The 26772-nt window shown below is 46.8% G+C and overlaps 2 long non-coding RNA genes across 4 annotated transcripts in view; both read left to right on the top strand.

The window, feature by feature from the left end:
* Positions 1–3903: 3903 nt before the first annotated feature.
* The window catches only part of LOC140844484 (uncharacterized), a 71612-nt gene continuing 48743 nt past the window's right edge, over positions 3904–26772 (top strand). The window contains exons 1-4 of one of the 3 annotated variants that reach the window (XR_012122878.1): positions 3904–4435; positions 4534–4656; positions 8327–8385; positions 9039–9271. This is a non-coding gene — a long non-coding RNA (uncharacterized lncRNA). The remainder of the gene's footprint in view (positions 4436–4533; positions 4657–8326; positions 8386–9038; positions 9272–26772) is intronic. The other 2 variants (XR_012122877.1, XR_012122879.1) reach the window with 2 other exon arrangements.
* Positions 14955–26772, top strand: part of LOC108384484 (uncharacterized) — a 37459-nt gene continuing 25641 nt past the window's right edge. Inside the window, exon 1 of the long non-coding RNA XR_012122874.1 lies at positions 14955–16436. This is a non-coding gene — a long non-coding RNA (uncharacterized lncRNA). The remainder of the gene's footprint in view (positions 16437–26772) is intronic.

Consider the following 26772-nt stretch of genomic DNA (forward strand, 5'->3'; position numbering starts at 1 on the left):
ATGATAAGCCAGGTTCCAGGTGGTCCCTGGGTGAGGTGTCCCACTGGCATGTTTAAGAGTGGCTCTGGAGAAGACTTCTAGGTTGGACTCCTAGGTCATTTGTTAACTGGATGTGTGGTCTTGGACAGGTGGCTTAACCTCTCTGTGTCTCAGATTCCCCATTTGTAAATGGGATAATTCCTGAACTTACATTATACAGTAGTAGGGTGGAGTGAGACAGAATGCTAGGTTCTTAGAACAGTGACTGGCCCATATTAGGAGTCAATATGTTATTATTTTCTCTCCAACCCAACTGTCACTCATGCTGGAATTATATCAGTGAAATATATTGCTTCCATCTGAAAAAGATCCATTACCTACAGAATAAAATCCAAACATCTCACCCCATCATTGAAGGTACCTACTCTGCCCTGGGCAATATGCTAGGCTCTGAACATACAGTAATAAACAAGAGAGATGCAGTCTCTGCTTTAATGAAGCTTATGTTTAGCAGTGAAGTTAGATTTTAAACAAATACAGATCGTTGCACTTGTTAGGTATTTGTGTTATGAATAGTTTAGGCCATTGTGAAAGTGTATGTTAGGGCGAAAGTGTATGCTAGCTCTGAGGAAGTGACTTTCAAACTGGGATCAGAAGGAAGAACAATCAGCTACAGGAAAAGCCAGAGAAACAAAAGAACAGCAGGTGCAAAGGCCCCTGGCAGGGTGGGAAGGTGGAGGTGGAAAGGATCCGTACCTATGACAGACAGAGTGCATTGTGGCTGGGCAGTGAGAACAAGGGAGGGAAGCCCCAGATGTGCTGGTGAAGCTGGAAAAGGAACAAATCATACAGGGCCTTGAAAGTAGGACAGGACAAATAATGAGATAGGAGAGGGGCCACCGAAGATTCAATAGCACTCATTTCATAACGCATTTCCAATTTGGAGCTGAATAACAGAGAATGGAATGGGCACAGGGAGTGGGGGTGGGAGGGAGGGAATGGAGATTGCAGGATTGTAGCGACAGGCTGGCACACAAGCTTGAATCAATGTAATCCTTGCTGTTTAGTACTTACTTGCTTTAAAATAAGACACCAGATTTCTAGTACTTCCAGGAATAGACACGTTGTTCCTGTAGTCTAAGATAGGCTCATCTTTTTATTTGAGCTGGATTTTAAAAAGTCTCCTCCCCTAGCGCCGTTCCCTGGGTCCAGAGGCAAAATGCATCTCCCAAAGCTTCTCCCAAAGCCCATGTCTGCTATGGCATCTGGCCCCCTCCCCGGGTGGAAATTGGTCTAATACATGTCAAGGTTGCCTGTTAGTGACAAGCTTTCTAAGGTAAGGATAGAAATCCTGGTTCAGTTGTCTCTCTACGCCTGGCATTTGCGTTCTACAAGCTCTGTAAAACTATAGGGCTGAATAAAACCTACAAGGAACAAGGTGTGTTCCGAGTTTGACACCATTAGTAGCAGAAAGAGAAGGGGTTTCGTTCACTGGGGATGGACTTACCAGGGGCTGCCCCTAGACACACACAGAATCTCCAGAAGAATATATAAAACAGTCCATTGCTTCTGGTTCTTTTTGCATCTTCGAAATTCTTTAGTCTGCAGAGAGCAGATGTCAGGGGTGGGCCATGCAGTCAGGATGACTGACTGCTTCCTCAAGTGCCCTCCGCCCAGGAGGAAGATTTCAACCCATTCCACCTGGACTTTCTTTCTTCTCTTTCCCACCACACCTCCATCTCTATACTCTGCCTTCAGATCTTTCTATTCTTCCCCTCAGCCTCTGCCAAGGTTCAGCAAACATTCAGTTATACCTAGTTCTACCCTGGGTGGGAAGGCAGGGGGCTTTGGATTTTGCAGGTGGGATGTCTACAAGGTAAGTAAGTTTTCACCTACCTCATCCTCAGGTATTCACTATACCTGTGTGCTAAAAACTCTATCCGTTGCTTTGAGTCACTTTCCCAAGTGAGCCCAGTCTTGGTATATATACCACGTTCTAGGAAGAAGATGGGGGACAGGATAAAACCCATCACTCTGGGCTTTGGAGTTTTAGCTGATGACCTCTCAGTTCTTATGTGGGAACCTGCCTCTGTCCTCAGCGATGATTGCAGTTCCTTTCTCCTCTGTGTCCATCATTATCTGCTCATGTTTCTGTACCCACAGCTGGAGGAATCCTTCACGACTCTCCAGGGTCACCAGTGGTGACCTTGAAAGACAGCGGTCAAGGGCAATGGGTGGGTAGTCATGAGAATCACTTGCCTCATCCAAACTTTTTTTTTTCTCATCCAAACTTTTATCAAGGCTACTTACGAAGTACCTGATCGTCCAGTTTGATTTGAATCTCCTTTTTCTGTTTCTTCCTAACCCTCCAGGTATGAACAAATAACAATGGGAATTGCCTATAAAGGGAAAATTATGAAGGTGGGAGTTTCATTAAAGAATTTAGCCCACATCACCATGTTTAAAACAGGCCCTGGATTTGGCCCAAGATTGAGGTTTAGGGGCATTTGTCCCTGTAGCTTTATTAGCCAAACAACCTAGAACGAGTCTAAACCTCAAGAATCTTCCTGTTCTCATCTGTTAAATTGGGCTAATGATGTCCCTCTACCCCAGGGGTCTACTATCAGAGTCAAATGAAATGAAAGGATGTGTATGGAATGTGGAAAGTACGTTGCGTTCATTTTCAGTTGACACCATGTGTCCGTCCCCAGGTCCTACCCTCGCCCCGGACCGTATCCCTCACTCCCAACAGTGAGCTACCACTGCCCTCTAGTGGCAGCGTTCTGCCAGACCTGGTCCTGCGGCCACCCCTCTGGCTCATGGGCAGAACAGATCTTTCTCTTGGCAGAACTGTTTCTGACCAACACTTCCTCAAAAACAAAAAGCCTTGCTTCAGAATTTTCCATATCCCTGATATGGGTGGTGACTGCTGCTCTTTCCTATGATATTCTAAGAGCTAACAGGCATTGGTCAGGTGTCTGCTGTTGGTGTGGACAGTGCGTCAGGCATTGAGGTGACATTCTCCCCTCCTTCCTCCCCCTCTGCTGCCCTATAGGAGAGGGAGCTCTCACGCCGGTCATCCCCAGGATGTCAGCCTTCTGGAAACTTCCTGTAGATGATTACTGAGCCTCCAACTTCCCTCTGAAAGGACCCAGGGTGCCCAGCACAGAGCAGGCATTCTGCAGGGATCCCCTATTGAAGAATTTGCCTACTGGATGAACTGATGACCTTCAGAAATGCCTTTTCTGGATAGACTCTGAAATTCTGTAATATGTCTACACACCTCTTTGAGAGTCATACTGAGGAAGTTAAGAGTCAGACAAGAGAACGGACTTGGGATTGAATTTTGGGTACTTTATTACTAGCAGGGCGATGCTAGGCAAGTTTCTTGACATTTCTGAGCTTGTTTCTCATGAGTAAAATGGGCATAGGGAATAACACTTCCCTCACAAGAGGGCCCTAAGAAACACATGAGATGACGTATGTGAAGTGCTTGGAAAACAACAGTCACTGAAGAAGAGGACCCTTTGGGGGGTGTGACTCCGTTTGAAACACTGCAGGGACCATATGGAGAGCAGGGTGGAGGCAGCAGGCAGGGCCGGGGGAGGTGAGTACTGGGTGCGTTGTCTGAGGCAGAGGATTCCCACATCCAGCGGGGTTTCAGCTAAAGACCCCAAGGTGCAGAGCTGACAGGTCCCCCCCCCTCTCTTGGAACAAGTGTCTTTTACAGGAAGAGGCCTGGTCCTGAGCTCCTGAGCCCTCTGGGACCCAGGGAAGCCCATTGGATGTCCTGCGGATGCACTTAGTCATAGGGGCAGGGGAGTGGGGCTCAGCGAAAGACAAAACCTTTCCTGCATAATGGGTTTGGGGGGATGACAGCCAAGACTCTTGAACAACTGGAATGCTAGGAACTGGGGACTAGACAGCATCTGGGGACACATGCACCCCTGGGCACCCCTGGGTGAAGTAGAAGAAAACCCGCTTTCCGGTAGGACCCCTCCCCGACAGGTGTCATGGGCAGGTGAACCCCTTCCCCGTCGTCCCCTCCCTCTCTTTCCCTTCCCCCCTTTCTAGGCTTTCAGGAGGAGGAGGACGCCCGAGGCTGTTAGTGCGCTGCCACCTCAGTGTACTCAGTCCACTATTGTTCCTGAGATGGAGCATTTAAATAATGGAACTGACAATAAGTAGAAGCCAGCAGAGATCATTTTCTCCCGAGGAAGGAAATGATTGCTTGATTTAGACGCAAGGTCTCTTGTCTGACGGTTCCCAGTGCTGTGGGCCAGATTTGACCTTTGCAGATGGATTGAAAGAAGCTTGTGGAGGGAGACAGTGCAGGCTCGCTGCCTCCCGGGCGGCTGCGGGCTGAGAACAATGGCCCCTTCTGTGTGCAGTGCAACGGGGACAGACACGGTACACCCAGTCCCAGGCGAGTGCCCGCACTCAGGATTGGAGGCAAGTCAGAGCCGTGGGGGCGGGGAGCAGGCTGGCATTGACACTCCCGTTACGGATTATTTTGATCTCAACTTTCAGCATTTCTACCTCCCCCACAGGTAGGAGGCAGCAGAGAGGAAGTGGTCGGCCCAGGCTTTCCGGAGCCTTGGGGAAGCAAGCAGACCACAGGATTTCCAAGGGGACAAGGGATTCTCTTCTGCAGTGGGAGCAAGGCCCGTGCACCCGGTAACACTAGAAAGCTCCTGATTGATCCTGGGGTCTAGGGGACCTAGATTAGCCCCCAAAGGGTCATGTTTGGGGTCAGGCCTACAAGATGGGGTGTGGGAGACAGAGGAGAAGGAGTCATTTCTTCTCTCCTCTTGGACTAGGGCGTAGCAGATTCAGGGACAGAAGGAAAAAGCAGGCCTAAAGACAGACCCTTTTCTTTTTATAACCCTAGGTAGCTTTGCAAGTGTCAGCTTGTAACAAGGCTCTGCCTATCATTTTGGACATTTCTCTGTACACTAAGTCTGGCCTTGTCATAACTTGTGACCATCTGAGAATGGAAGGGTTGGGGAAGGGCTGGAGCTCAGCCCTGGGAGAGGGTGGATGGGCAGTGGCTGGTATGTCTAGCAAATCATCACATCCTGTAGTTCCCGCAAAGGGTAATGGGAACATCACTGTATGCAGGCAGAGGACAGCAGTGGGGAGTCCAGGAGAAGACAGTGTTCTGAAGTGGTCATGCCACGTGCCTTTGCATGACTATTTCCTCTTCCTGGAGTGTCCTTGCCTTTGCTTTTTCACTATTATTTTTTACTAAAGTATTGTTAGTATACAATCTTATGTTGGCTTCAAATGTACATCACAGTGGTACAACAGTCCCCGTGATCCACTTATGTTGTGATTGCAAATTATTGTGCCCCTTTATCCCCCTTCCTCCCCACCCCACACTGCCCCAATCCCTCCCTGATGGTAACCACTAGTCCCTCCTTGTTGTCTATGAGTCTACTGCTGTTTCATTCCTTCTGTTTTGCTTTGCTTTTATATTCCACAAATAGGTGAATTCATATGGTATTTGTCTTTCTCCACCTGTTTTATTTCACTGAGCATAATACCCTCTAGATCCATCCATGTTGTTGTAAATGTCAGGATTTCTTTTCTTTTTATGGCTGAATAATATTTTATTGTGTATATGTACCACTTCTTTATTCATTCATTCATTGATGGACACTTAAGTTGCTTCCATATCTTGGCTATTGCAAATAGTGTGGCTATAAACATAGGGGTGCATGTATCTTTTCGTATCAGGGATTTTGTTTTTTTTTGGGTGAATTCCTAGGAGTGGAATTACTGGGTCAGATGGTACCTCTATTTTTAGTTTTTTGAGGAAGCTCCATACTGCTTCCCACAGCAGTTGCACCAATTTACATTACCATGTCCTCTCCTTTTTTGATGAGAAGATTACTGGGTTTCAAGAACAGCTTGCATCTTATCTCCTCTATGACATCTCCTGTGGCAAAATAATTCTCTTCCACAGCATTTGACAATACTTTATTCATTCTTTCATTATATTCAAAAATTTAAATTATTAATTTATTTCACTAAATCTTGAGCCCTTAGAGTAGATACTATATCTTTAAGTGCTTAGCATAGAACAACTCGTAGTTTATTCATTCAACAATCATAATAGGATTCAGGAAGGCAGGTGGGCAGGTAGCCTGGGGATGAAATGTGGTGGGAGATTTCAGGATGAGATTCCAAACCCGAGGTGGGAGTGGACACAGGAGCAAGAAAGTGCCCTTGTCCTAGAGGAACTGGGCTCCGGATGGAATTTTAAGGCAGGGGTCCAGCTCAGGAATTTAGGTTGGACATGGGGTTCAGGGAGGAGGCTTGGTTGTAGAAACAGGTCACAGAGTTGAGCAGTGGCCCTGAGGAAGGCTGGATGGTGACTGAGTCTTAGGAACACTGACAAAATGGCCTTTGTGGCTCCTTACTAGAAGATGGTCCTGCTGTCCAAGCCTGGCATGGGGTTGAGTCTGCAGCTGGGGACCCAGGGTTGAAGGGGCCTCCATTGCAATTGGAGGACTAAAAATGTCCTGAGTCCACAAGTCAGATTCCAAGACCATTGCTTTGTCCTCTTTTCTTCACTAAGGGAACATAGGCATAGATACCCAGCCTTCTGACCCAGAGCGGCACTCGCACATCTGATGAAGTCTCAGGAGGCTCAGCCTTGTGCAGCTATCAGATACTAGACACTTGTGCACAACATGTGGAAGCAAAACTTGCAGAGACACAGATGCACCACCCACGCACACACTACCTGTCTACGTGTTCCACAGAGCCTCCTTTCAGTTTTTAAATTCAAGAGCTGTCCTGTGGCTTTCCTCCTCCCATGCAGAGCATCACAGTTGCTCACTCCAGGGCAAGGTTCTTGGGAGAGATTTCGCTGCTGACCCAGAGACTGGGAAGGGGTAGGTCAGAGCTCACGTCTGTGGGCGGTGTTTAACCAACACGAAAGCAACCAGAAAGGAGGTGGAAAAGTCAATTTATCTTAAGTCTTAGAATAAAGACAGCTCAGGTTCTAGTCCCCTTTGCAAATTCTCATCTTATAGAAGAGGGTTTCCTTCTGGATTTGGGTCCTTGTAGAATGGCTTCGGACCCATCTGAGCCTCAGTTTCTCCATCTATAGAATTGACAGAATAATGTGATCTTGACAGCATGGGGGCATCTTATGAGCAGAGCAGATCGCTCCTGTGGGGTCTGCCCAGCACTCATGCCCTTTCTGAGTACATACACCCACCCCTTTTCTGCTGGAAAATGCTCCTCTTCTTGTCACGTGGCTGCAGTGGGAGGCATCGTGTCTATGTAGAGCCCAGCGCAGGCCGTAGGTCAAGGGTCCCGTGGTGAGCTGAAGTCAGTTCTGTTGGTGCTGTTTAATGAACTTACTTCACATTTATAAAAACCTTTCAGATTTCCTGGGGTTTGGGGATTTGGAAATTGCAGATAATAGGTTGTAGAATTATAGGAACTTGGGCGTAGGCATTTGTGGATCATCTGGGTCTATTTGCTCCACTGGAGTGGAGATTCTTCAAGGGCAGGAATGAACACCTCTCCCAGAGGTTTCACAGTCCCCTCAAGTTCAGCGCGTCTAAAACTACCTCTGTGGGAAGTGAGAAACGTGCAGTAGGGAGTGTGAAGGATCAGAGCTGAAGTGGAGCCTGGCCTCTGCTACCCACCCCTGTTCCTCCACCCTTATCCTGTGTTAGCCCAAGTCACTGGGGGATCTCCACCTTCCCTCAACCCTTCACGTCCAGTAAATCTCCAAGTCTTGCTGATTGAATTTCCTAAATATTTCTTGAATTTGCTCCTTCATGATAGGAATTAATTATCCCTTGCCTGGATTATAGTCCCACTCTGAATTGGTCTTATTTCCTCTAGTTTTGTCCCTCACCCATCCCTGGTTTTCACTGCTCTGCTAGAGTGATGGATCTGTAATGCAAATCTGCCCGGGTCACTCTTATTTAAATCTGCCCGGGGCTTCACATTACCTGTAGGAGTGAATCCAGGCTATATGGCACAGCAGAGATCTGGCTCAATGCCCTACACACACCCTGCTGGTCCATGCTTCATGGGCTTTATTGTGCTGGGGCTATCCTCTTGCTGAGGATAACCTGCAGCAGCCTAGCAAACTGATACACCTCCATGGGATAGATAGGACTGAATTCTGGGGTAGGAAACTTGTGCAGCTGGGCAGGGCTCCTATTAAGGAAGTATTGGGGGCAGCCTGCCTCTGCTGCACACCGGCTGGAATGAGAGCAGCAAAGAGCCCAAGTCGGCCTTTGCTGCCCTCTCAAGGCGGGGATCTGCTGACAGTGTGAAAGCATCAATCTCCATGTTTTCATTTTTTCCTTCTCAGTGTGGAGTCAGACCCCAGGGAGTGCCCTCCGGGAGCTGTGTATGCAACATGCTTTACATGTGAGTATTAGCTGAGAAGTGAGCTGTTATTGCCCATGTTTCGAAGCACAATTCCCACTGCTGGTCCATCTGAGAGGCACTCTTGCAAGAAAGGAAAGATATGTTTCCATGCTTTTAACCACCTAAAGACTCCATCAGAAAGAATTACCTTAGTACTACCTGATGGGACTGTGCCTTGATTAATGTTAAGCACACCCCTGAACCAGTTGGAGACCCTTCACAATACAGACCTCTTCAATATAGAATAACTTACTTGAGTGCTTAGTTAACTACTGATCATCTGTCTTCTTAGTCAGATCCCAGTCTGCAGATACAGGTTTGAATTGTCAGCGGAAATTGAGAATGTTGAGTGAGTGAGTGAGTGAGTGAGTGAGTGAGTGAGTGAGTGTGTGTGTGTGTGTGTGTGTGTGTGTGTGTGTGTGGTGAGGAAAGGAGAGAAATGGATGGAATAGCTGACCACATATCTTTGATAGCTGTATAAACAAAACAGCCAGTATTTTCAGACTGCCTTGAAAACTGTAGTGTTTCAAAATCATTGCCAAGGAGAGGTTGAACTTTTGTTAAGAAAAACAGGAAATGAGAGGATCGTAAACCCCAGGGAAGAAATTCGACATTTTGAGGCCAAAGACTGACTCCCTTTGATGCGCTAACAGGAGCCACTGAGTATCCTGTGTTTTGGGGTAAACAGAGCCTTCTTGATGATCTAACATTCCGCCAGAAATAGAAGCAGAGAACGCCCAGCTGAAGCTCATAATTTGAAGCTTTCAGGCAAGAGACGAGCGACCTCTGCTGGCCATTCTTGGGTAAGCCACGGGCCCTCTTGCAGCTGAGTCTTATCCATTCCTCTAATGAGGAGAAAAACCAACTCATGGAATCCAGTGTCCAGGTAGGATTTTCTCTTCCTTCTCCCAACGGTATTTTTTCAAGACTCATTTTCCAATTTCATGTGGAATGGGTGGGGGGAGTCTTTGATAAGACAGAATAAATGAACAGTTTTTATTAGGATAACTCGCAGAGGTTTTGAGAGCCCATCGCTGTCGGTGGGAGAAAGGCTCATTTTTCATGCAGATGATTTAACCCATGGAATTGTTTTAGTCCCTTCTCATTGGCACTGTGCCTCAGTGACACTGAGATGTACAGTCTCCTCCTTTCACTCTGTCACTTGCCCACCAGGGTTGAGCGAGCAGAGAGGCTCAGACCTTGGGCTGGGGGTCACTGTAGCCCGAAGCGTTTCTCCAGATCAAATGAGGATGCAGACGGGGAAAGGAGGGAACTGAGATTCCTGGGTCCCCATTTAAGGAGGACTTGTGCGGTCTGGGAGGCAATCCTATGAGAAAGTTGAGAAATACCTTGTCCTCTCCTCCTGATTTCTGGTCCGTTACTAGGAAGGTTGTGCTCTTTAGGGGGACCAGACACTACCTTCTTGATTGTCTACCAATTGTGGGACAGTGAGGACTCTGAAAGACCCTCTGTTGGAACTGAGTCCCATTCCAATGTATCTGGCTTGAGCCAACCCCTTTATATATCCACAGAGCTACTTACCATGGGTGTGGATAAGGTTCCATTGTCATTCTTTGGTCTCATAGAATCCATAGTGAACTTACCCCGGGGGGAAACCCATTGGCAAGACAATTGCCAATGTTGTCAGGGTTCACTGTTGACCAAGGGAAAGAACAGGCTGCCCTCAAGGGGGGAGTGTCTCACCGGGCTGGGCCTATGGACGGGGAGACATTCAGGTGTCCCCCAGTGGACATGTGGCTTGCCTCCTCGAGGACTGGGCCCCACCCCAAGACTGGGAAGGGGTGGAGGTAGCACCCGAGGCAGTAAAGTTGGCCCTCAGCAAAATAGGGAATTTCTTAGAGAAACGAAGTGCCCGTGAGGCCGCGGGAACGGAGGGAGTTTTCTTCTCACAATATTGAGAAAGGCTGTGAGAGAGAAAGACCTCCTCCTGCAGGAGGCTCGAGGGGAGGCAGCACTGAGAACCTGAGCTGCGGGGGGCCGCTGAGGAGGTAAAAAATGTGTTGGTGACTGAAATGGCGTCACTACGCGGTGCTGTGGAAACGGTCAAGGATGCCGTGGTGGCTCGAGGGGAAGCAGCATGAGAAGGAGCAGCGGCTGGAGAAGCAGCGGGAGCGCAGGCTGCCAGGTGCCGCGGGGCAGGTGAGGGAGGCGGTGGAGCCTCAGCCCCAGGAACGGAGGGGCGGAGGTCTGACCAGCAGGTGGGGGTGGAGGCCCTGCGGGTGCCGCAGGCGTCAGCCCCTCCTCGGTGGAGACCCCACCTGGTTGAAAGCTGGTGGAAAGCCAGAAGGACTGGGCAACCGCGGGCTCTTCCAGGAGAGGCGCAGCCCCCTCCCCAGGTCATGGGGCGCCCATGCCCTGCTTCTGGTCTCAGGCTCAGCTGAGCCGGGAGCGGCGGTTCCGGCTGCTGAGGACGCAGCAGAGGCAGAGAGAAAGCAACGAGATGGGCCTGTGTGTCTGCAGGACTTTGTGCTGGAGAAGCTGGAGAAGGTGGGTGTTGTCAGGCCCACCCATGGTCCTTTTGTTTGACTACAGCTGGGTTATGACCGCTTGGTGGCAATGGAGCTCCTCAGGCTTGAGGGTTATTATAATTTGTTGTAATTTTTGTTATTTGTATATTGTCATAGCCTGTGTTGTTATCTGTAGGGGTTTGGTTACAATGCTGCAGCTTCCTTGCACAGGGACCGCTGCCAAGGGCTGAGGGCACATGGATGGGGAGGCGAGAATCCTGGAAGGTGGAGTGTGGATAATGTTCCGTGGTCATTCCTTGGTCTCATTGAAGCCACAGTGAACATGACCGTGGCTGGAACCCACTGGCAAGGCCCATTGGAATGCTCTATGAAGAAGTGTTTATGTTTAGAATATTTAGGTCTGGACTACGAGCTTATCCAGAAACCAGACCTTCTCACTATTCTCTTTAAAATTAAAATGAGCCACACAGCGATGGAGCAGAGCAGCTGTTAACACAGACTCAGGTGCCCGACTGGATGGGTTACAGTCCCAGCTGTGTCCCTTACTGTTTGTGTGACCTGGGAAAACTACATAACTACACTTTGCCTCCGTTTCCTCAGTTATAAAATGGGATGTAAATGGTGCCTTACCATATAGAGATGTTGTGAGAGACAGGGGGGTTAATATACAGGAAGCACTTGGCATAGGTCCTGGCGCACAGTAGGCCCTCGGCGGTTGTTTCCTATCAGCGCCAGCATCGCCCTCATCACACTATGACCGATGCGTGAGAGGCTGAAAGCGTGTCCCCAGTAACCACCGCTCCACTCTGATTTGACTGCACGTGTTCTCGGAGTGAAGAGAGACACGCTGGGTGGTGTGGCAGACAGGACAAGTGCCGCCCGTGTCTGGTTCACCTTCCCTTCCAGAACACCGACTTCTCTGTGGGACAGGGGCGGGGCCGTGTGAGCAGCTCTGGTCCATGAAAGGTGGATGACTTGTGCTCACTTCTGGGCTGAGACCATCAGAAGCCCGGATATGACCCCTTCTCGCTTCCCTTTGTCATAGCAACTAAGCAGGTCAGATGTTCTGGGAGATGCGCTGTAAGACGGTGGGGCACTAACGGCCTGGTGCCCCGGAGACTGTGGGGGCAGAGCCGCGCTGACTCTCATTCCATATAGAGCATGAACAAGAAGTAAACTTTTGTGCTATGAAGCTACTGAGATCCAGGAGTCATTACCATAATAGCATATCTGAAACTTTGTGAGAAATATCAATTCTTGGGCTCCACCCCCACAGCCCCCCACCTTGCTGAAGGGGTGGGGCCAGCAGTGCCAGTTTTAACAGGTACCCCTGCTGATTCTAATGTAGGTCAAGTCTGAGAAGCAATATGCTATCCTATCCTGAACGAAACAGGTAACAAAGGCCTGGGGGGGGGTCCTGCTCTCAGCTCCAGTTTCACAGGGACTTGGCCCGCGTAGGTGGCCACCGTCTCGGATAGTCCATTCTGCTCTACTTTTTCCGCTGGTAGCGTTATTAAGCACCAGGTACCTCAGAAGAGCTCACATCAGACATCAAGGCCCAGGGATATTTCCCTGAAGTCAGCAAAGGGCCTGGAAGTGGTTCACTGTTGCTTTAAGAAGGTGAAGGCTTTCTAGTTCTTTTCAGGTGTGTCTGAAACCACTTTTACTGCATTGCTTCTCACTCTGCTTTACAGCTCCTCTTCACCCCAGGGAAGAGAGAGTCTGATCATGCCCATTTCACTGAAGAGGAAAGTGAGGCTCCGGTGGTCTAGTTATTTTTCCACAGCTTAGAGACATAGCTTTGCACTACACGCTCTATGCGTCACAAAAGCAGATACTCAGTAAGTGGTTGTAGAAAAATGAAGATACAAAGACAAGGGCTGGCGCAACACACTGGTTAGTTGTCTGAGCTTAGCGGGATCCGCTCCTGGTGCCCACAGCAGTAAGGGTGCACCTTGGCAGAGAGCAGATGCAGGAGGGACAGAGCGAAGTGCTGGTTAGGAACAAGCTGACCTGTCCTTTCCTGAGCCCTTTGCGAGGCAGAGCTGTCCTAGAGAAGTGACAGCCTGTGGTCAGCAGAGGGCAGTATTGTCTTAAGCACTACTTGGATTCGTGCTGGAAGGAAAACTCACATCCCCTTTGGCAACACCGATGGGATTGGCGGGGGCCAGAGGCTCTGGGCCGTTGGAAGGACAAAAAACAGGAGAAAAAAAAAGGTGCACATCTCCATACCCACCATTTACATTAGACAACTAGCATTTCCTGTATAATTCTTTAAAATTTGTGTCTGAAAAATTTCATATTGAAATGTTAGAAGAAGAAACAGGATAGGGTGCTGGGCTGCGCCATCCCCACCCTACAGTTAGTGGGGGGCTCCCCCATCTGGCCCAGCCCCGCGGCCACTGGGTGTGTGCAGTGACATCAGTCTTCATCAAGTGTGTTATTCTTCAGGTCCAGCATGTTCTTGCTGTTCTGGGACGAGCCCCCAACCAGACCCCGTCCTCACTTGCTCCCCGCCTTCCCCGTCTTGTCTCCCCTTTCCTCTCTCTTCCCCTCCCTCCTCCCTCTGTTACCCTGTGTCTGGGTAGATGGCTGATGGCTCAGCAGGGTCAGGTACCGGGGAGCAGGGGGTAGGTGTGAAAGACATTCTAGATCCCTTCCCTTCAGGATTTATAGTCTTGGGAAGATAAAGCCAGAGAGGCAGAACTTGGAGGAAAAAGGCAGGAGAACATTTATATCATGTTCTCTGAGCCATATGATAAATAAAAATGTGAGCCTTAAAATTTTGGCAAACCTTGGCCAGAAGCTCCTAAGTTCTTCACAAGTTCTTCATCATGAGCTTTCTAAAACGCACCGCTTTCATGTCTCCAAACATCCTGCAAGGTTTTCCCAGGTAGAGCTCATCCCTGTACCCAGGAGAAGAGGGGACAGATTCTGTAATGTGGCTGTGAGAGGGCAGCTCAGCTCACCCACGAGGTGCCAGATAACGGCCACATGGTGTCACTGTAATCCATTCTTACATGCACCGGAATCGTTCCAAGGCCCTGTGACCCATGGGGGGACCTTGAATTAGGCCAGGCCTGCTAGGATCACTCCAGCCAGAGGCAGGGACGAACCAGGTTCTAGGTCAGCCTGCTCCATGTCCCAGGGCACTAGCTTAGCCTTCTGAGAAGGGAGTGGTGTCCCAGTGTTATGCTGGGGGAAGGAGCCTGGGAACCCCAGGGGACTGGGTGTCGGGAGGTGAGGCACCATTAGCAGCCGTGGCTACACTGGCTTTAGGAGATTAATGAGCCTTTTTGAGTAACAAATGTAGCTTCAGCCAACTGTTGGCAATTAGTTGGAGCAAAGCCATGCTGTGCTCTGTATCTGTCAGGTGGGACCGCCAAAGGAGCAGACCGCAGGAAAGAAAGGGAAAGTTGAAATTCCTTCCTCATTCTAGGCTGACACTCTAGGTCTGTAAGGACCCTGAGATAGACCTTTCATAACCTCTCCCTATCAATGCAATGTCACTTTGATTTGAGAGACATATACGGCAATGAGGGTCCTTAAGAAGTCATCCTGTGTACCACCGCACCTCCACTTGGGACCCTATACTGCACGTCTCAGAGTTTCATCTGGGTGTAGGTCACCTGGGAACCTGGCTTCCTCGCTCCCAGGTGATTGCTGATGTTTCTGATCTAGGGACTGTGCTTTGAGTAGCAAGGCTCAGAAAACCCAGGGGTGGGGCAGTGGGGGTGGGGTGGGGTGGGCGGCACTGAAGAGAGAGGAGAGAAGACATCTATTTCATTAAGTTGAGACTTTAGTGCATATACTTCATTCATCCTTTATGTGTTCACTCATTCAACAAGGTCTCCTCTGTGCTAGGTAGTTGGATTCACGTGTATTGGTACAGAGACAGATAAATAGCCTGGAGTAACCAGACCAGTTCCCTGGGGCTAGGAGGAGGAGACTGGGGCAGCAGGGTGGGTGCGGGACTGGGTCACGCCAGCGTGGAATTGCTATAGGCTACGAGAGCCTGTGTCCCTCCTCCCTTCTGAGAAGGTCCTGCTGAATCTGCAGAGACTGCAGTCAACGACCGCGGCAGGCAGGGGGGTGTGAGAGAAGTAATGCTCACATCATCTTCTCTTTAAGAGAGAAAATGCAGCTTAACAGCGGTGGAAGCTAATTTGCTCTCCTATAATCAATCACCCAGCACAGAAAACAAAATACAGTGCAGCAAGCCTGGAATGGCTGAGAGGAGATGTAAGGCTGGCAGGCGGGGATGGGGGGGCGCTCTGTACAGAGGATATATTTTTCTCTTTATGGATTTAAAATGAAATGAATCCTAAGGACATATGGCGTATGTATGGCTGTGTGCTTGCATGTCAGGGGTCATGTCTAAAGAGGTGCCAGTCTTCTCCTGGCTTCCAGTCTCCAGCCCAGGCTAATGTCCTGCATCTCTTATTGATGGATGGATGGGCAGTGGGAAACGGTAACTTCAGTGCAGGCTTCTCTGTACTCCTCCACCTGAAACATATACCCCAGAGCGTGGAGCTTGCATCTGTCTCTGCCTTTAAGTTCATTACTAGACAGCCTCTGTTCCCTCCTGAGCCTTAGTTTCCTTCCGTGTAGAATGGGGAGATTCACTCTCCCTTTTCTACCCACACGTGCATTGGTACAGAGATAGGTAAATCTCTGGAGTCAGGGAAAGTGGGTTTTTCTAAAAGCTGGTGTAAGCTAAACTCCCATGGAGCCTGGTGCTCTGGCTATTTCCATTTAGGTCTTGGGCTTGGGGTGAGGACTACAGCCCAGGCTAGTCTTTCTCAAGTGGCAAGTCTGGAAAAAGCACCCTCTTAGGGATGCCACATGGCACAGCATGCTCTCTCCACCTGCCCCCGTCTCACCGCGCAGACATGCCCCCAACTACCCCCCTTCCTCACTTACTCTCTTTCCTCCCCCTTTTTTCTTTTTCTTTGGCTTCCTTCTCCCTCATGCTCTTTCCTTTATCCCTGTATCTAGCGTGATCATATTTTTCAAATTGAAAATTGGGACATGGCCTGACAATGGGTCTGAGTATTTGAAATCTTGACATTTATGGACATTTTAATGTGTATAATCATGCTAAACACCCTTCTTTCTGCTCCTTGCTTTCCCCTACTGCTGCTCTGGGCTATAACTCCACGGTCACGAGACAATTGGTTGGGGTCAATGTGATGCCAAATATCCAGATTTTTAGAAATGTCCAGATGGTAGATTTACTTTTTTGCAGTTTTGTTTATTCTGGGCCCTTGTGCCCTGTGGATGCAATTCAGTAAAAACAAATAGATGAGTAAATAAAGATAACCTCTGTAACCTAAGCAATGAGTTGCTTAGCATCTTGTCTTCAAAACAGCTGGTAGACGGATTGGGCTTTTCTTCTTCCTGCTGGCATTGTTTGGGTGGCGTGTTCTGCAGACTTCATGAAAGTTGTCACTGTCCATGCTCTCTGGGGACCCTCCTAGGAAAGAGACTCTGAAATGAAAGAACAGCCTGAGAAAGAACTACCATGGCTTGGTTTTCTGGAGCCATAGGATCTGTGCAACAGTGAGTGGAGTGCCTCATCCAAATTCTTATCATATCATCCATCCATCCATCCATCCATCCATCCACCCACCTACCCATTCACCCACCCATCCGTCCACTCACTTCCTCATCCACCTGCCTGGCTTTCTTCTCTCTTCTCCTTTCTTCTTCCCGCCCTCCCTCCTTCTTTCCTTATTTTTCTCCTTTAAATCTGACCTGTGAACTCTGTGCCCTGCACTAAATTAGATACTCATCCTTGCCCCTAACACTCATAGTTTATTGGGTGAGACAGATGTGCATACAGTTGTTCAAATATATAAGTGCATTTCTTCCCTGGACCCATTTCTGGAGAGTCCCACCTTCTCCTCCTGGCTTCATATTCCCCCCACCTCCCCAAAGTGTGGGCACTGCCTGCAGGAATCCAAAGAATCCTAGAGAAGGGCTGCTCCTTTGTGGTAGGCAGGTCTCATTCCTATAAGTATGGGTGGCTGGCAGAAGGAATGATTTAGATAAACAAGCTTGAATGGTGTCCTTTTCTTTCTTCTTCCTCCGGAGCTCTCAGTACATGTTTCCTGCAGGCCAGTAGCCCTCCTGTCACAGGGAGGTGCAGACCTCTGACGCTAGAGGCCAGTTTCTTCCCTCAGAACGCCCTTCCCTATTGTCACCACCCCTCAGTGAGAGCCGATGCATGGGGTGGGGGCAGGGCCATTCATTTATTTCAGTTCTGCTGGTGTCTGGCCTTGTGGGAAAGTCTAGTAAGAAGACAGAAGGCTCATGGCTTTTGGAGCTTAATTAAGCATATTTACAAATCCAGGCCTGGTTATCTAGTGTGCCACGATGACGGAGGCTGGTACTGAGTAGCAAGATTAATAAACCAGTTAAATAAAGACTGCAGTGGCCTGGCAGCCCCATTGGGGCAGGAGGCAAGTTTAACAGCTGCTCTTTTCTGACAATTGCCACACATTTTAGAAGAAAAGACAGCCTGGGCTTTCCCCATTCCATGAGCGAATACTCCAGGCTATAGTCCTGTCTAATCGCTCACACTGTTAGTCAAGTTGTTTTCCAAGCCTGTAGGTCGGATGTCATGTTTAGACAACTGGGGAAAAAGGAAACAAAAGCTATTTCTTCCCCTCCGAGCCTTAAAAAAAAAAAAAAAAAAGCATCAGAGTAAGACCACTTATTTTTCCCTGAAATGTACCTTCCTGAGAGCAAAGGAATGGCATAGGCAGGGGAATTCTGGGAGTCCCAAATGGCCACCTGCCAAGGAGGCTCCCTGTGGAGGCCCGTCCTCTCCAGCTGGTCCATCTCTTGTCCCCTGTCTATCCAGGTTAGCATGCTCTTCCACAGCTGGGGGTCTCTCAGAATTAAATCATTGGTTTTTGCATGCATTATCTTAGGTTGGAATGATCCGCCCCCGTTGCCTGGGGCATAATTAATAAAAGCAGGCCCTTTCACAAAGTGCCCTGAAGACCCTTCCTTTGTGAAGCAACGAATCAAGTCCTCCTGTGGGATACAGGGAGTAGCTCCTCAAGACCAGCAGGCATTGCCACTTCCCATCTGCTCTGAGCCGGGTCCAAAATCCTGGCCTAAAACCATGAATGAGACTGGACAAAGAGGTCCCGGCCTGAGGAGACGCGTCAGTTAGGAAGTCCCCCTGCCTTTAGTGGCATTCAAAACCACGGGAGAGTGTGTTCAGGGCTTCCTTCTCTGGCTCAGCTGTGCAAGCCATGTGTGCTTTGGGGGGCCCCTGGGGTTCATTCGCTGTCTTGGCTTAGTTTTTCCAGCTGCCATACATGCTCTGGTCAGGAGTTCGGAGAATGTTGATTGGATGGGGCACATCTCAGAAGAGATCCTGGGTGTTTAGTTTCTTTGTTTGCAAAAAAGTAGTGTGTGCGGAGAGGGATAGTAATGACATAATTGTAATCATTAAAATAAGTTATAATAAAATTATTGTTATAATAAAATTAGTTCTGCCCCCTTTACAAAATTGGCAGATAATAGATTTGGAGAGTTCCAGACAACTATGAGTACCTGTAGTTACAAGACAGTCCTTCTATTCCTTTCTGGAACAACATAGGGAATGAATGAATCAGGCTGACCTAGGACTTACCAGAGGCAATCTTGCCAAGTTGTTTAAACTCTCCGACTGACCGTCATTTTAAGTGGGTGTGGCAACACTTAAGGTGAGAAGAGTGGACTTTGGCGTCATGATTTCATCTACTTGCTGTTTACTTTTGAAAGTTTTTTTGATGCTCATTTTTCTCATCTGTAAAATGTGAATGATCATAATTCTGATAAGGAAAAATTCTGAAATGTCTTAAATTAAGTGGCATAAGGGCAGAGGATTGAGGGAGAGAGACAGGGAAGGTCATCAGTCAATTGCTGTAGGACAGAGCTCACCAGAAACACCACGTTACTGGTTGAAGTCCTTTCAACAATCATCTAGAAGTTTCCCAAAACACTGTATGTCCTTTGGGTGTGACCATCCTCAAGGGCCAATCCCTGGGCCTTCTCTAGGGACCAACACCCATCCTCAGACTTGCCCAACTTCATACACGCCATATTAGCTCATCTTCCTTATCTGTAGCCAATGTGAATTTAAGTAACTTTTTTTCCTTGAGGCCCCTCATAAATGTGCCGTGTTTCTTATGTCTGGTGGACAGTTTATTTCTGTGAACTGGCCTTGCTGCTGGGAAAGCAGAAACTTCCTGTCACAGTCCTCAGTCCTTATTCTAGCTTCAGCTGAATAAAGGTTCAACTAACCCTTTTATTTCAGAGATCTCTTGGTCTCTAGAGTTTTTGATTTGTCAATTCCTACCTCACAGGATTATTGTTAAGAAGCGATTACGATTACTCCTGTAAAGTTTATGACTTAGTGTCTGGTCCGTGGTAAGTGCTCAGTATAATAAAGCCATGTATAATGACCTTGGTTCTTATTAAATATGAGATATGTATATAAAGCATACTGCACAGTATCTGGCACATGGAAGATAGTCAATAAGTGAAGGTCCCCTCCTTTTCTCCTTCCTAAATGAATGATCAACTCCATGAATCAAAAATCCTGGCCTAACAGGGTTTCCCACTGAATGGACAGGCTGCTGTTAACATAGAGTGGGTGGACCTGAAAAGGTCCGATGCCTTTGGAAACTTTGGTCCACTGGGTCATGCTTTCTCCAGGAGAAAGAAATGCTTTAAGGAATGAGGTGGGAAGAACAAGGATAGAAAATCATGACTCCCCGGGAAGCCTAGGTCTGGCCTCTACCACCAGGACCCCTCCTTACCCTCAACTCCAAGGCAGCACTTTGTAATTTTACTCACGTTTCTTGGTGTATCCCAAACATGACGGAGCTCCTCAAAAACCCTTAAGTTAAATGTACAATTTTCTCCATAAACTGAAATCATCCCAAAGGATATTATAAAGGCATTATAAATATTGACTCTTTAAAATTGAAACCATTATTAATTTTTTAGTAATTCAAGGTATTATAAATATTGACTCTTTAAAATCGAAACCGTTATTAATTTTTTAATGTATTCATGGATTCTAAATACCGTAGTGATTGGATATCCATCACTGTCCATTTAAAAAGCACGTGAGCCTTTCTTTAACATTGAGAAATTGTATTTCATTCTCTTTCTTGAAACTCCTCTTTCTATTCCATCTCCCACAGAATTTTATTCAGATGTACTGTGCTTTTATACTTGATTGTTCTTTGCTGATCACCCAGTATTCATTTCTGAAATAATATTATATAGGAAATAATATTCTGTATGTATTCTGTAATATTATACATGTATCAGAAATTTTTAAAAATTATTTTTAATTGTGATAAAAAACACATAAAAGTTGCCATCTAAACTATTTTCAATTGTACATTCAGTGTAAATACAGTATACCTGGAGTTTAGTATACTTGTAGTTCAGTTAAGTGTATACATGCTGTATATAATCAGAAATTTTAATATTAAAATATTTCCATAAGGTTTTTAAATGTTAAAATTACTTCTGGAATGAGTGATCATTATAATTATTAGTGAACAAATATCAAAATAATATAAATACAAAATAAATTTTGTCAATACTAAAGTAAGGAGTATGAATTTATTGGGACTGCATTTCTTTATGAGATTAATGTGCTGCCTCCCAATTAGATAATAAACACTACTTATTTTTAGAATGAGAAAGGGTGCAGCATCAATTCTGTTTTTTGCAAAAACTTGTTTGCTTGACTTTTATAGATGTAAGCACTGACAAATCTTGCTTACATTAATAAGTTGATAGGAACAGAAGATGTTTTATTATGATAACTTCACTAATTATTTAAACTCTTTTGGGTTAAATGCTCCAAATCACATGCTGACCCATTATCAAAACTTATTTTCTCCAGGAGAAAAGAATTGAAAGAGAAAAAGACTTCCTAAAGGATTTGTTATCCATCATTAGAACCATTCACTTTCTCAATTTCTGGGAATATCAAAAAAGCCTTTTCTAAAATTTGTTCAATGCCTATTAACTACATCTGTTATTTTTTTCACCTTCTCTGGTCTCATTGATTAAGAAAGGGCTGGAAAATTAAGATGTTGAAATTGAAATGATTTCAATTTGCTTTTCTCAATGCAATTTAAAAATACAAAACACTTTCTCTTTTTATATGCTTAAGTGTCTTTTTGTCAAAACCATGGAGCTCCGAATTAGCTCATTCAATTTATGGAAAACTCCTTGTGCGTAATCTATTCTGCAAAGCTGAGCTCGCTTGGAAGGGACAGGAGGGACTCCATCTTAAGGCTGAGATTCCATTTGGAAACTATAAAGTTAAGAGATTAAAATTTCCAACATATTTTAGGAATGATTAGTCAGCAACTGACCATATCCTGAGGCAAGGAAAATTATCTCAAAATGACGGATGTGCTCCCCTTATCTGAGGGTAATTATTACCCTGAAAAAGAACAGGACTAACGGAATTCCTTCTGTAAGCTTATCTCACAGAGCATCAAAGATGGAAGGGACTGACTGTACTCTGAAAGAAATAACAGAAATAAGTCAAATCTGCTGACCATCGGAGGGCGGCATGATGTCTTAACCACAGGAGATAAACATCATGAAACCGCCCTTCCCTTCCCCCTCATCCCATTTGTGAAATCCGTAGAAGCCTAGCCCAGTGATTCCTCGAGGAGGCCGCCTTCTCTGCTGCTGACTCCCTTGTGCACAAGCTCTCTCCCCAATAAACCTTGACTGTTTCTTACTCTGCTGGGTGCTCTGTTTCTGTGCCATGGGAAGTCCTCCTGGCCAGCCAGCCAGGAGAGGGGGGCATCCCGTGGTGGCTCTCCTGGCTTGCTTGCCCAATGCCCGGAGACAGGGGAATGCTCTGTGACTACTCTAGGACTCAGCGGCTGCTCCACCTTTTGTCCTAACCACCCTGTGGAGCTAGTGAGTGTTAGTCTTCCAGCCTTCAGGGCTTCACAATTCTGAGCAGCCACTGTTGATGCTACATGTGTTTGTCCCTCCGTTTTCTTTTCTCTGATCTCTTCGGTAACTCTTTCTGCAGTTACCTGGTTGCTTCTCCCCATGTGCTCTGGGCTTCGAAGTAGGAGCCCAGCCTGATCACCTAGGCCGAGGCGCATTCAGGTGGTTTCCCTAGCGTGCGCTCCAAGGCAGGAGGTGAGAGCCGTGGCTGACTAGCCGGATTTTTGTCTTTTCATTTAGGCCTTCTTGTTGCTGGGATTTAGGGAACAGGAGGCCTTTGACACTCTGTCTATAGAGGTAGAATGGGTCTGTGTGTATTGAGGCCACTCTCTTTCTATAATCCTAATTTTCCTCTTTCTTCCTTCTTCTTATGTGTTCTTAAAACTTTTTCTATCAAAGTCGTTCCTATTAAGCAAAATTCTTAGAAACCATATTGCTGGTTAAGCTTTTTCTTGAGTTTCTTGGTGTGGTTTGTCCTTACGTCTGGTCCTGGGCACTGCATCCCTCCCCAGCACCTTTTTTTTTTTTTTTTTTTTTTTTTTTATACACAAGACAGAATTTATTAGAATTTTACCTTCCTGGGTTTAAGGGAAGAAAACTCATCAATAACACTTTCAAAATCTACTCAGTTTTTTGGAGTCCCTTTAAATCTTCAGTTTTAGGCAAGTGCCTCACCCTAATCCTAGCCCCACACCTAAATATATTTCCCAGCCATTCTTACAGCTAGGTGGCAGTTTTACAACTAATTTCTGGTCAATGCAGTCTGGGAAGAAGTGATATAATTTCATGAAAATTGGTGTCATTTATTATCATGATTTTTTTTTTATTTTTTTATTTTTTTTATTTTATTTTTTTTTTTGAGAGGGCATCTCTCATATTTATTGATCAAATGGTTGTTAACAACAATAAAATTCAGTATAGGGGGGTCAATGCTCAATGTACAATCATTAATCCATCTCAAGCCTAATTCTCGTCAGTCTCCAGTCTTCTGAAGCATAACGAACAAGTTCTTACATGGTGAACGAATTCTTACAGAGTGAATAAATTCTTACATGGTGAACAGTACAAGGGCAGTCATCACAGAAACTTTCGGTTTTGATCATGCAATATGACCTATAAACCATCAGGTCAAATATGAATATTCATTTGATTTTTGTACTTGATTTATATGTTGATCCCACATTTCTCCTATTATTATTATTATTTTTATTTTTAATAAAATGCTGAAGTGGTAGGTAGATGCAAGATAAAGGTAGAAAACATAGTTTAGTGCTGTAAGAAGGCAAATGTAGATGATCAGATGATCAGGTGTGTGCCTATGGACTAAGTATTAATCCAGGCTAGACAAGGGCAGCAAGACATCCACGGATGCAGAAGATTTCTCTCAAAGCAGGGGGGGTGAGGTTCTGAGCCTCACCTCTGTTGATCCCCAAATTCTCACCTGATGGCCCCCCTGCGACTGTGCCTGTCTTAGGTTGTTCCTCCCTTGAGGAATCTTACCCGTCTCTGGCTAACCAGTCATCTTCCGGGGCCATACAGGGAAATGTAAAGTTGGTAAGTGAGAGAGAAGCCATATTGTTTGCAAAGGTTAGCTTTTTACTTCTTTGCAGATTTATGCCCTGTGGCTTCTATGCCCAGCACTTGTCTCGAGGTATCTTTACCACCTGGAGGAATTATGATACTCGGTAAATTCGATATGAGGCACGAATTCTATTTAAAGTTTGTAATTAGGAAGGAAGAAGAAAAGCTATAGATGTAGCATATGAAGGAAACTTGCCTCCCCAGCACCTTTGACGACAGAGCATAAGATTATCACCAAAATGGGCAATGCACCGGGAATTCCCAAAGAGTCCCCCCTGGGAGGTATGCTAAATGATTGCAACCAGTTCAAACTGGAGGGGCTAAAACAAAAGAAACTGGTCTACTAGTGTAACACCATCTGGCCAATGTACCAACGAGGTGATCAGAAAAAATGGCCAGAGAATGGGTCTCTGAACTATACCACCATTTTCCAGTTAGGCCTCGTTTGTAAATGAGAACCGGAAGTGGGGAGGAATTCCCTCTACACAGTCTTTCACGAAACTGTATCCGAATCCAAAGCTAGCTGATACCTGTAAAATATCTGTGTCAGCTGCGGTGAAGCCTAAAAATGAAGATATTTTAAATGATCCTGCTTATCAACAGCCACCCAGGTCTCCAGCTGCTGTCCCTGAACTGGTACAGGCACCAAACTCCTGGAACAAGCAGGGGACATTCCTTTGTCTCCCTCACCATTGCCAGAGCCTACAGCTCTACTGGACCCTACAGCCTCCCCCCAATATCCATCATCATCTCTGTATCCACCTCTACCTAAACCGACACTAGAAGCAAAACGAAATATCAAGCTACCACTGGACAGTACCTCTTAAGAGATGTCTCAGATGGGACCAGGGGAACTTTATGGGTTCATGTCCCGTTTCCCATGGCTGATCTGGGAATTTGTAAAGGTACATATGGCAATTTTTTCTGAGAATCCTGATAGGTTTCCCAAGGAATCTGTGTGCCTAAGTCTCTCTTATTCCCTGACATGGCAGGATGTGATTGTGGTTTTGACTCATTGTTGCGCCCCTGGTGAAAAAGAATCTTAAAAAGAGCTAGAGAATATGCCGATGGACGGTTCACTCCTCATCCTGGACGTGACATCTGTGGGACCAGAGAGGAAGCAGTGCTGAGAGTCCTCCCTGGCTGGGGTTATAAGGATAATGAAGACAGGGCTAAAATGGAACATTTCATAACTTGTATAGCAGAAGGTATGAAGAGATGTGTCCTAAAGCCTATAAACTGTGGAAAGATAAACGAGACTTCACAGGGAAGGGATAAAAATCCCACCATGTTCTTGGCCAGCTGACAGAGGCACTTGCCAAATACACTAACACTGGCCCAGAGTAGCTGAAGGGAAGTCCTTACTGGCAATGAGGTCTGTTGCCCAGTCAGCTTCAGACATCCGCAGGAAGTTGCTGAAGAGTCAGACTGGGCCCCAAACCCCATTAGCCCTATTGGTTGAGGAAGCTTACAGGGTTTTTAACAACTGAGACATGGCAGAGGATGGCAAAGTAGGCAGATAACTGGCTAAACCCACTCAGCTCTTGGCAGGAGGCTGAAGATGGCAGGTTGTCAACCTCTGGAAGGAGACCCGTGCGCCTTCTGCAGCAGCAAGGACACTGGGAAAATGATCTAAAGCTAAGCGAGATCCTCAACAGGACGACCCTAGCCAGGTTCCCCTGATGGCCAACCTGGCCGAAGGAACCACCGGCTGACGGGGCCTGAGACCCTCATGGCTCCAGTGCTGGCCTCCACCACTGCCGTCCTGGACGATGGCCTCGGGTCACCTTGGAAGTGACAGGGAGGAAAACAGAATTTCTTGTAGACACTGGAGCCGCCGCCTCTGTCCTGACTCACCCCTTGGCCCCTCTCCCAACTGGACTGCATGAAGATGGGGATAGATGGAAAATCGCAGGTGACACAATTTACTTTTCCTGTCTCCTGTGAAACTGGCAGCGCTCAACACATTCATCTTTCTAAGTACCTGAACCCCCCAATCCTTTATTAGGAACAGATTTGCTTCGTAAGTTGGGAGCAACCATCTCTGTGACCCAAGATAAAATGCAGGTGTTGGTGGGTCCCAGCCAGGGCCTTCACCTTGTCGCCCTAATGCAGAATGCAGAGGCACCGCCCTCCACGGTGCCACAGCCAGGAGAGACTAGGTAGAGCCCCGCATGTGGGATAATGGGGTCTCCAGAGGAGCACTCAGTGTAATCCTATCCAGACCCAACTAAACCCAGGAGGTACATATCCCTGGAAGAGGTAACACCCGCCAAGACCAGAAGCTCTACCAGGAATACAACCAGTTTTGGAGACGTCTGTACAGTGTGGGCTGATAAGACCTTGTCAGTCTCCCTGTAACACTCCTGTCCTTCCTGATAAAACATCTAATGGAGATTTCCCATTTGGGTGTCTCAGAGCCATTTACAAATCAGTTATTCCTATCCACCCTGTAGTTTCATGCTTTCTTTTGCAAACCTTTACCCCCTGACGGTCAATATTGTCTGCTTAAGAACGGCTGAACCCCATCACAAAAAAGGTAGAATGATAACACTTGGAGCGTCTTGCCACAGGGATTCAGGGCCAGCCCTCAACTATTAGGCAATGCTTTGGTCAGGCAATCAAGGGAGTTTCATCGCAATTGTTGATGACTTGTTAATGGTTAACAGACAAAAGAAGATTCAGATACAAACATTGTGATGACTCTTGAAATTCCCGGCCAAAAGAGGTCATGAGATGTCCCTGAGCAAAGACTGAATCCCTTTACAGAGGACTCGGTATTTGGGGTTCATCCTCACCCTCAGAGCTCGATCCTCAGCCCTGAGAGAAAGCAAGCCATTATCTCCCCAACTGCTCCCCAGACTCGTGAACGGCTACGTGGATTTTGGGGAATGGATGAATTCTGTAGAATTTGGATTGCAAGCAAGGCCATTTTATAAAACTCTAAAAGGGGAAGAAAAAGAGCTGAGACAAAAAATGTCAAAATGCTTTTGTTATCTTAAAATGGGAGCTAAGCCAAGCACCTGCTTTGGTGCTTCCGAGCTTGGAGAAACCTTTTGCTTTATAGGTACAGGAGAAGCAATGAGATGCCTTGGGAGTCCGAATACAAAAGGCAGGCCCAGACCAAGGCCTGTAGCCGATTTCTCCAAGCAGCTAGATGCGGTGGCCCAAGGCTGCTGAGCTGCTGAGAGTGGTAGCAGCTACTGCTCTCCTGGGAGGGGAAGCCACCAGGCTAATCTTGGGGTAACAGAGGGATGTTTTTTGACTCCTCACCAAGTACAAACAGTCCTTGAAGTAAAGGACCATCATTGGC

The sequence above is a fragment of the Manis javanica genome, chromosome 11, assembly GCF_040802235.1.
Source record: "Manis javanica isolate MJ-LG chromosome 11, MJ_LKY, whole genome shotgun sequence".
Taxonomy (NCBI): domain Eukaryota; kingdom Metazoa; phylum Chordata; class Mammalia; order Pholidota; family Manidae; genus Manis; species Manis javanica.